Here is an 11,767-nt window from a genome sequence, read left to right as displayed (position 1 = left end):
TAAGATGTGGACATATCTTAGAGTGTTAGAATATAAAATAAAGGAAGGGAGGAAGGGAGTAAAAAAGAAAGGAGGGAGGGAGACAAGCAAGCCTTAGAACAATGAAATGAAGTCATGACTTTGAAGACTTGACCAATAAGGCAGATAAAATCAGACTCCTTTGGATTGTTCAAAGTCTCCTATATTTGATCTGCAGCACCTCATTAAATCGGAACCACATGACTGAAGTATGTGTGCCACAATGGGGAGAAGATTGCACAGTAATTTTATATTGATTTTAATTCAAAAGTTCACAATTATATTTTAAAAATTAACTGTTAATAGGGTGACATTAAAATGTCTCCATGTTTAAATTTTCATTATAGGAATTTCATTTTATATAAACAAAAGCTCAATTGTGATGCAAAATGTTAGTGTTGTTGAAAAACATGACAGTCTAAGAGTCAGGGAACTTTGATCTAAATTTAGCCACAAAAGAATACTACTAATCATTATTTGGTATGTAGTAAATAGCTGCTTCTAGTTCTACTTTTATATGAGTGCATAATCTGTTTAAGCAGGCTTCCATGTCAATAAATATCTGTTATCTACACTAATATATTTTAACTCTGATGGCTTATATCAGGTAATATCACATCACATATTGAATATCCAGAAACGAAGAAAAGAACCAAAAACATGTAGCTAACAAATTCTGTACCTTGACAAAGTTGCATTTTACACCCCAGAGAAAACTTGTAATTAGATTAGCTGTCAATTAATTGGTTTACCAACCTACAAATTATTTTCTTTTATGAATAAACTTGGCAAAACATCTAAAATAACAGAGCACTTGTACCCATCCTAGTCATAGCTAGGTGAAAAGTCAAAAGTAGATTAACCCAGGGAGTTGAATTAATTTGTTTGACTTTGTTGTTCTTGTATTTAATTTATATTTTCATAAAGTGATTAAAAAAGGAATAGAGTATTTGCCTCTAAATGTCAGGAAAAATAATCTCCAATTTGCATCAGCGATTATAGTGTTTTGATTTGTTATATATGCCTAGTAAAAGATATTTTTTGTAGTTCCTATAAAAACCCTATAGGGTTTTTTTCTTTCTTGTACCATAATTGATTCATCCACCAGAGGTTGCAATCGGGCTTTTTGCAGATTAAAGACAATGGGAAATAACAAGACTGTGCAGAATATGAAGCAGCCAAACATCTATCTACTGTCTGTTATATACCTATTTATACATATTTTTATGTGGAAAAGATTAAGTGATAAACAAAAGTCAAGTGAAAACTCCCTTAGATATTAGATTTGTTAAATCTAAAATTGAATAGAAAATGAATTAGCAAAACACAATCATTTTGTACCTGTTTTAAGGTCTGTTTCAGATGCCAGTTTCCCTAGGGCTGAGACTGATTTTCTAAAATTTGTTTTAGATATTTGACTACTCTGTTTAATTACCAGAAGACTAATCTTTCTGTGAACAACATCTTGTCTCACCAGTAAATTCTGGCCCCTATAATCTGAATGTGACAAAAGCATTCTTTATTGTTTGTTTGTTTCAGTTTGGAGACGCAAAAGAATATTTTCTGGATACCTTGGAAAGACTCATTAAAAAGAAATTCTTTTTTTATTTCTTCTTATACAAAGTATTTGTGAATAAGTACACATTCATTTGCTGAAAAGCAATGAAAAATTGATACCAGCCTATATTCTCATTCCCTTATTGTAAATTATCATACAGATTGAGTTGTTGGTATCAAAGCCTATTTGAATTTTTTTGATAAAAAGTTCACATTCAATTCAATAGAAGATATGAGATATGTTTTGTGCTTAATAGCTTTTCTTCTTAAAAGTGCAACTGTAATGAACAATGGAATGAGAAGACAAAAAAATCCATCAAGTATTTCAATAACCAGACACAAAGTACTCTAATCGGAAATACCGCAATGGACAAAGACAAAAATGTTAAAATTGGAAGCATTAAGTTTATGTATGTACACAATAGCACTTTTGGATGGCTCCCAGAGGCATAGGTCTTACCACTTTCAAAAGTACCCACTATTAAGGTGACATAGGTCTTATCCCTTGAGCCTCCTTAAAGGAACAACAACTGTTCCATAGCACTATAACAGATGTTAAAAAGAATCATTAGCAATCTAAATGTTTTTCTGAGCAGATGTCCCACTTCTGCTGTGGTTAACTTAGTGGGGAGTGGAGTGGGATACAGTGAGAATGGGGGAAAGGATGAAAATTCGAACAGAATTAATAATAAGCAGATCATCATAAGTATTACTCATCTAATTATATCAAAAAGGGTTTAAGGTGTTGTGTTTTCTAGCTGCTGATGCTTGATGAAGAAGGAAGGTAACCAAGCCAAGGATAGAATTAAACTTACTTTGCTCCATTGACTTGGCACATAGCTTTGGATCAATGAGAGGAAAGTAGACCAGCAGTGTTAGACAAAAATTTAATACTAAAATTGTAATTGTGAACTTTTGATAGATATCAATAGGGAACAGAGGCTAAAATGGAATCAATGAAAAAGAATGAAAATGAGGAGAACCAGTACACCTGCAAGGTGCAACTATGACAGGAATATGAGAAGTTTTTAGATTAGGTGACTGTCATTGTAACTTATTTCCTTGGGGAAAATGATAGGAAGCATTTTTTTTTTCCTCTCTGTGAAATACCTGAGCTGGAAAGAATTTTCTATGTAGAGAATTTTCAACCTCAGTGCTCTCATCCAAGTCCTTCCATTTCTATTTATTTATTTTTTAATTTACTTGCTTCCCAAAGAAGACAAAATGTGGAAATATATGTTAATTATCTGCAATTCCATAGAATCATTTTTCTTAATGTTTAAGAGTAAAGCAAAAGAAGTACGGGAGGAATGCAAAAAATCTTTGTTATACTTTTAGCTTTCAAATGAGGAAGCAAAATAATTATAGGCTATAGTAAACTCTTGCTCATTAATAATATAGGAAATGCAGTGAAAATATAAATTATACATTTGCCATATTTCATGCACCATGAAATACATTTACTAGCAGTTTGATTTTGCCTATAGGTACCCAGATATCTGGTTCAATCATTTTAATAAGGGATTTTATAACACCAAATTATATGGCAGCAATAGAATTCACTTCTAAAATTAAGCAGATATTTTTATACAGTAAAAAATGTAACTATATATTGGATGTTGAAAGTTTAAGAATTTGAAAGGCAAATCCCAATTCTGTAACATAAATTAATATTTACTAAGTCATATATCACCATTTCACTTTTTTTCTGTCTCAACAATCAAATGAGTGAGGACAGAGTATACCATGTCATCAGAGTATTAGGAGAACAATTAGCTTTAAAAATTAATTTTGAGCACAGTTTTTTTTATTCATTAACTCAACAATTATTGAAAACCTGTTTTATACCTGTTATTGTGTGAGATGCAGAAAATTACCAAGAATGTGGAAATGATGCTACTATTTATAAGCAGTTCATAGCCTAAGTGATGAGATGCTCAATCCTTAAACAAGATAATATCACAAATAAGTTATGCACCTGGGGATTCATTAGTTCTGAGAATGAAACTGAAGTCACAATCCTATTATAATCACAGAGAAAGACCTCACAGAAGAAATAAGTAAGTTCTTAAGTTATTAGAAGTTTGGGAAGTTTTTGCAATTCATTACAAATAATGTATCCATTTGATTACAATGAATCTCTGAAACCCCTCAAAATATAACCTTTTAAAAACCAATTGAATCTTGTTTATTCTCACCATAAACGACAAAGATGTCTCTAGTAAGTCCATCCGTACTGTTGGAGAATTCCATGACAGAAGAAAAACAATTGTGGCATGAAATTTATCATGTCCCTTACACATGCAAGATGACTTCATTGCTTAAATTCCGAAGTCTTCTATAATGTGCAACTTGCCTATTTCAATCAATATTACCATCCTAAATTAGCAGGGATAATGCGAAAACCGCCAAAAATGCAATCCTAAAGTGTCATGGTTTCTGAGATTGATCTTTAAAACATACCCAATTGGAGAATAATTTAATATGTGTAAGAATAGTGCATATAAAAAGAATAGCCACAATCATTGTCAGCATTACTTGTCCAAGATCAGTCAGCTGATAGGTAGAGGCAGCATATTTTAAAACCCCAACCTGGTTCTTAAAGTCTTTAAACATTTCACTATAATCATCTGCTGACTGAAAGACATAGAAACAGAAGGAAGAAAATCATTCACTAAGGTAACATGGGTATTAGGAAACAAAAACATTTCCAGTATTAAGTTTTAGAGTATCTGCAATATATGAGTAATGGAAGATTCTTTTTAAAGAATTTAAATGAGTTCATTAAAAAAGGAAAATAAAATAGAAGCATTTAAAAAGGTAAAAATTTGTGGACAAGCCCTGAACATTGTTTCTTTTCTTCAGTCACAATTCCTTGTAAAGAAACTTTGGATCTTGAGATGAAAAAAGATCTATTAGGTCATCTTGTCCATCTCCCTGCCAGTAGAGAATTGCTCCGACAGTAAAGAAGTTAACTTATTGACAGGACTCTTTAAGCAGCAATTTACCAGGTGAATCCCGAAAGGCAAGAATGACTTCTCTGGTTTATCTTTTCCTTCTTATCATCAGCAGAGTTAGGAGACCCATTCAATCTTCTCTACAGGATGAGGAAAGGGGACAGGATTCTTGAAAATGTTTCTAAACTGTAGAAGATTAAAAATGTAGCTAACAACTCATGGAGACTTTCGTATGGGATCATTGTTCCTTCATATTTAGGCAACTGTGTGTTTGTGTGGTGTGTATGGGTATTGTGTGTATGTGTGTGTGTGTGTGTGAGTGCGCGCTTATGGGAGACATGGACAACAAAAGTCATTATTCAATTTGGTTTACAAAATAAGGTTAATTCTTTGAGAAATGAAATATTTGGGTAAGTAAGTCTCCCTGTCAAATTATGTATTTTAAACACATATTTTAGTCATTTAGAATGACAAATTTAAAAGATGAGACATTTATCCTAATTTCTTCTATTATCTCAATTTTGGTGTTACTGTTATTATTCTTTTTATGAATTTTCTATGGAATGATTTAATAGAAAAAAAGTTACCAAGAAGTTAATTTGTTATGAAATGTCACCCAACACTAGCCAAAGTAATTTTCAAGACCTTCTTTTGTTTTAAAACATATGGAAAAATTACCTTAATCCTTTGCATGGGTACCATAATCTCATTGTTACTTCTTAACATATTTGGCCTTAACCCCTATGTACTACTATTCAGAAAATAGGTTAATAAAAGATTGAACCTAGTCTTCCCAGTGGTAAATAAGCAATGTGCATATTGTGACCTGCCAAGAAGGATTCTTACTGAAAATAATCTATTACTGCCTACTTTTGAACTAATGCGTATTCCCAGAAGCATGACTATCATACATTGTATGGGAATAGATGGATCTCATATGCTCTCTCATGGTAAACTGCAAGACTATAGCAGAGACAATGGAACCTTAGAAACAACAGTGGGGTGTCAGACCAGGAGAAAGGTAATGGACAAGGGCTCTTCTAGAGAGACATACTTCAGGTGAGTTTCAGAGGAAGGAGAGGGAGGATGAGTGGGGAGAAAGAAGATATGTGTGTGTTAAGAATACAGAGAAACAAAAAATGATAAATTGCCTTTTATCTAGTACTTTCCATGAATGCCAGGACTATAGCTGTGAGATGGTGATTATGTTACTAAGATTATAATCAAGATTAGGACCTGCCTACTTTAGTTTTAAAAGACTTAAGGAATTCAAAACATGTCAACAAGACTTCAACCTGGGAGGTCTATTTCTTTTCTTTCTTCATTTAGCATTTGGCCACAGGAACATGCAAGACTCTTGCTTTACTTTAAATGGCTTTATAATAAACATATTCTTTATGTCACTTACTGACTCTATAGTAGTAGCGTTAGCTCTATGTAGAGAATCATTTTAATGTTTGCAGGCACTTATGCTATAATTCAATGTTGGGGGGGGGATTTTTGTTTCTTATAAAAATAAGATTACATTTGTTTTGTTTATTTGTTTTTATGTGGTGCTGAGGATGGAACCCAGGGCCTCACACGTGCTAGGCGAGCTAGATTACATTTGTAATTGAAATCTTTGGAAGTAGGAATGCCTAGTATATTAAATGTAAGCACACCATCTGTGCCCCAGCATACCTTATAGGTTGTAAGCAGAAACTTGGGAGCTATGTTTGTATTCATTTCATTATAGGGAGAAGGAAAATACTGCTTTTTAAATTTATTAACTTATAGTTATTTTGAGATGTGTTAAAATATCACTCAGACTCTGAGCAGTGAACACTTGAGGAGGAATGAGGAAAGCAGAGATCTAGCCAGGCTCGTCACCAGGTTGTGTAACACAAGATGAGTGTCTCTAATGACTAAATTCATTCACCTATAGATTTTCATCTCAGAAATCACAAAGTAGAAAATTATCAGGACTACTTTTCTAATACCATCAGTCTATAAATATAAATGTTTTGTATGGCAAGAAGCTGTGCACTCCAAACGTAAGTATTTATGATTCTGTCCAAAATAATTACAGAAGCTAAAATACCTGTTAAAATTCTATTTTTGGTCAAATTGCACAGATTATGAAAATAAAAGTCAATTATATTAAACTTTGTCCTTTGTGCTATAAATGATTTCCAGTTGGCAAATACATGTTGATAATAATTAACGATAATCTACAGCCCAGATACTTATTAAATATGTTGCTAGTGCATTGTATTTGAATGTCTAGGAAGCCTGAAATTCACTAGCATAGTTCACATTTAATTAAAGAGAACAGTGCATAATCCTGAGTACTACAAATCTGCAGACTATACCCTATTTTTTAAGAAAAAGCTATTGTCTCCCACTTCACTGATTTCATCTGACAGTTTATGTGGTGAATGTAAATTTTTTCTTCTATGCTCTTTATACATACACTTTTTTGTTATAGGCATTTTCAAAGCAGATCATTTTATATTTATTCTTTTTTATGAGGTGGGGGTTGCTCTGTACGAGAGTCATTCACTGTACAAATGTATACCTGTGAATCCAATCTGGAGTGAAAGGGAAGAACACAAAAGGGAGAGAATATAAAGCATATCTGTGTGGAGCAGAGGACAATCAATTAGATTCATTATCTGCTCTACATTCCAGTCACTTCTTTAAAAGAAAAGAAGTACATAATGCCATGGCAACAGTTAGACCTGCAGTCCGTTATGGTATATAATCATTAAGAGGTCTTCATCCTCCCTTGAAAATAGATACGAAAAAAATTCACAGTGGTTGCACAAACTCCCTACATTTATGCTGATTAAATGACAAGTTTGTAATTTACAGGTGTCTTATTGCCATGGGAATGCAATCATACAATTCCATTTTAGAATTCAAGGGCTTTTGAAACATGCTGCATGATTGTTAGCTGGGCTGCAAGCTAAGATTAAATTGAAAGGGTGGCATGTAGATTTTAGAACATGGTGTTGACATTTACCGGCCAATCACATTTTGCAACACTCCTGCATGACAGCAGATGTTGACCTTTCAAGCTTTCCCTATCTGCTTTCACGCATTACCTGCAGAAATTAACATAACTCTGCTTCCTGCTCTATGCTGCTATTAATGTCATCTGGGAATTGAGATTCATGAATTCAGTTATTACCCAGGCTTGAGACCCGTTTTATACTCTAAGCACAGAACTAACAGCTCCTGGGAGCTGGTATTTTTGGATGTTGCTTCAACTACCTTTGTGGTTGAGGGATAGCTAGGAGCTATGGTGTAAAAAATGTCAACGAGAACAAGAGCAGGAATAGGCAGAGGAGGACAGTTTCAAGGAGAATGCTATGGGCCAAATAATTGCGAATATATGAGATAGGAGAGCTTAAAACACGAAAAGAGTACATTTTAAGCAAGTCAAATAATGGCGTAAGTTTCACTTCTCTTGTTAACTGAACCATGGAAATGATACCCTTAGAGTCTATGTGCAGTGAGCTTCAGGGTTTACTCCATAGTGCCTGGGGCCTTTATTATGGATGATTTAGGAGAGAAACAATCTGAGGTAAAGATGTCATCAGTAGCTCTTAGGAGTTCTGTGTATAATTGTGAGCCACATTCTGCAGTGTCTCCTTCTAAATTAAAAAAAAAAAAAAATCCTATCATTCTCTGTGATCTTGTGAGATATTTTTTTTTTGTTCAGTTTTTTTCCTAAGAAGACTAGCTCTGCTTCTGAAATATTTAGAGGAAATTATTCAATAGGGGAACGAAATTCTGAGATATGTTATTTTCTAGGATAGAAATTAGTATCTCTTAAAAGTCTGGTTTAACACAGGCATCATTACAATGAATCATATCTCTATCAAGTGGTAGACAAATTTAGCTCTTTGTTTATTAAACTTGCAGACTATATGGGAGCATTGAGAAGCTTTTGAATTTTGCTTAACCTTTTCTTCAGGTTAGCCGTATGGATTTAGTAAATTTCCTGTCGTTTGGTCTTTTAAAGTCCTTGGAGAGCATCTATGAAATATCTTAGTCACGGTTATGTGAATCTAGTCTTTTGAGATACAAGCAGATGCATTTATCTCAAATAGGAATTGATTAACAGAGCTCAAGATGTCACCAATGAGATATGCATATACAGGCTACTTCAATGGCATTGCTCTGACTTACCCTCCAGCAAATGTTCTGTGCTGATTTGCATGTCTCAGCCACAGAGAATTTTTACAGCAGCTTCTATGATACTGGTGCCTCTTGCTGCTTGTATAAAATATACAAGCAGCGTGATCTGAAGGGCCAAGACCCACTCTTTAAGAATACCTTTCCAACTCCATTCCAATTTACTCAAGGTCTTATGTTGGAAATTATTTTATATATATATATATATATATATATATATATATATATAAATAAATTAATATTTCTCCAAATTGTTAAATGCAAAGAAATGCTCCTGAGATTGGTAACAACAGTGTTAACTAGTGTTTTCCTGTGAGTAAGTTAACCTGGTTTATTTCCTGTTAGAGAGGAAAGATCAGTGAAGATACACATATACACAAATGCCAGCTAGAGATCTTCAACTGGATATGCTATAAGTACCTCAACTCAAGAATGCCCAAACCTGAACTGCCTATCTCTACCCACCTTGACCACTGGATGCACATTTCTCCTTACACCTAAGAATGTGAGATATGCTTTCATCTTTGTTCTACACTGTGCCACTTGGATTTTATCCTAACAGGGATTGAGAAGGATTTTTAGATAGAGAAGTCATAGTACAAGTGTAGCATTACAAAAATCATCCTGAATAATAGGGTAGAAATTGGGTGGGGACGGGCAGAGCATGGGACAGACACAAATAAGAGAGGGGCATCTGTTATGTTATTGTAGTAATCCTGGGTGACAGTTTTCTTAAATGATACAATAGAGACATGATCATGAGATATAAGTAGGATTGAGATTTAATAAGAAAGTTGGAATAGAGTTTGGTGACATATATAATGCATTATATAGATGAGAGAAAAGTCAGGAGTGACTACCTAGTGTTTGTTTCTAAAATAGAGTTCCCACAATGTTCTGCACGTAGGAAGGAGAAACACTAACAACAACAACAGCAAAAAAAAAAAGTTTGTGGAAATATGTTTAGTTCATTTTGGGATATACAATTTTTAAATCCTATTACTAACCAGCTGGTCCTACTTATTTAAGCTCCCTGAACTACATGTGGGTTTTTCACAAAACACCACATAAAATGGAACTTCTTTTTCTTTATCATCCAAAACTTGCTTATTCCAGAACCCACTAGTAGAGAGCCCATATGGCAAAGAAGAGTACAGGTTTTGAAATGCAAAGTACCTGTGTGGTTGGACCTGAGTCCCTGCTCCGCTATGTTCTTCTGTGTGATATTAGATGAAACACTTCACATTTACATTTTCTTGTCTTTAAAAGGGAGCCCTTAAACCTGTTTTAGCAGATAATAAAGATTCAAATATGGTAGTTCATATTTTTTACTTATTTTATTTTTTCATGTTTGCATATTTTTGCTTTAAGCCTGACTTTTCATCAACTCTGGCACAAGGGACCATCTTCCTGGATAAGGCTGCTTCTTCTCCCACAGTTTGTTCTGAAGTTCCAATCCATTTTGATGCTTTATACCTCAGTGCTTAGCTATTCTCCACCACAAAAGAACATGTGAACAATGTTGCATGGGAACCAGTCTGTGAAAGCAGCAGTCAGAGAAACACAGCAGATACTACAAAAAAAGATTCTTAAACCATTAAAATTTGATTGCTTATCAAACCTATCCAAATGAGAAATTATACTTCTGTATAATTTTTATTGTATCTGTTTTTTTTCCTATTTTCTACTAAATAACAGTAAAAAGATAGAACTACCATATTTTTATAAGCAAAATGTGACAAAATGACCTATAATTTATGGCATTGACCAACAATTGATTTCATATGTATATGTGTGTGTGTATAATAGACATATGCTATATTCATTGTATCATATTCATATTCATTTACTTTTTAAATTATCTGAAATATTTTATCAAATGGAAATCATCTCCTCTTTACATTTATCATCCTCTTGATGATGACTGTCCTGCAAGAGGACCAGTTTGGGAAGGCAAACAAGAAATCATACCAATTTGAGGCAGGGCTTTAGGAAGTTACAGTTTTTTAGGTCAAAAAGATATTGGTTTTACATTGGATCTATGTCCAGAGTGAAATCACCTGAGAAATATTTATAAATAAATATGAGATGAAGGAAATCACAGTAAAATAAAGTTCTCGGGTTAAACTATCAGAAGTGATTGTATTGAGTTTTGGAAGTGACTTTCCAAAATAGTCTGAACATATGTACGGTAAAATATGTCAAAATACATTATATCTAGCAAATATTTACTCATGTCTTAAGTGTGTTACATGGTTGAAAAGGAGAAATCCTTCCTTCCCTCCAAACGTTTCCTCATCCTTCAATGGAAGACTCAAAATGGCTTCTTTCGCATTGTCCAATCTTTTACTACATTTACACACAGCCTGATTTCTAAGACTAACCATATTTTACTAGATGATACAGTTGCTTTTCTGTAGCTATAAAAGCCCATTTTCAGGCTCTGTCTTGTGCTTGGTGATCCCATTTAGCAGCTGCCAAACCCTGAGGAAGAAAAAGCCAAGAAAAATGAAGTAGAAAGAATTTGAAGACTGGATTCTAGGCAGAAAAGTATCCCTTTGAAAGTATGGGAGCATTTGAAAAAGAGAGTCTATCCTCCACTTTCATCCTAAGAATTGAAGTCATTTATGGTTAATAACAAAGGCCTCTTAATCTGTAGCAGATCCTAAGTGACAGGAAAAGTGGTGTGGTCACACATAAGAGACATCATTTAAAGTATAAGTCATTATAGCAAAAGAAGAGGGAGGCTTGAACAGATATAAAGTCCATGCCCACTCCATTCTTTCAACAATAACTTGCATTAATGTACAATGCAGGAAAAATCTGATTTAACATATAACAAAAGAAAGTAATACAGTATTTCTATAATGATACTGTGAGAAAAATATGAAGACTAGTACCTCAAATACTAGTGAATGTAAACAAAACTAACTAGAAGAATATTTCATATGAAAGGCATATAGATGTGTAATCCAAATATTCCAACAATAATTTTAGAATGCACCTGAGTGAAATCGTTACTCAGAAGTCAATCCTCAAAACAGAAATATAAG

Source organism: Marmota monax, unplaced genomic scaffold (assembly GCF_021218885.2).
Source record: "Marmota monax isolate L192 unplaced genomic scaffold, Marmota_monax_Labrador192_F-V1.1 WCK01_AAM20220418_F8-fsc00079, whole genome shotgun sequence".
Taxonomy (NCBI): Eukaryota; Metazoa; Chordata; class Mammalia; order Rodentia; family Sciuridae; genus Marmota; species Marmota monax.
Note: the sequence above shows the minus strand (reverse complement) of the source record.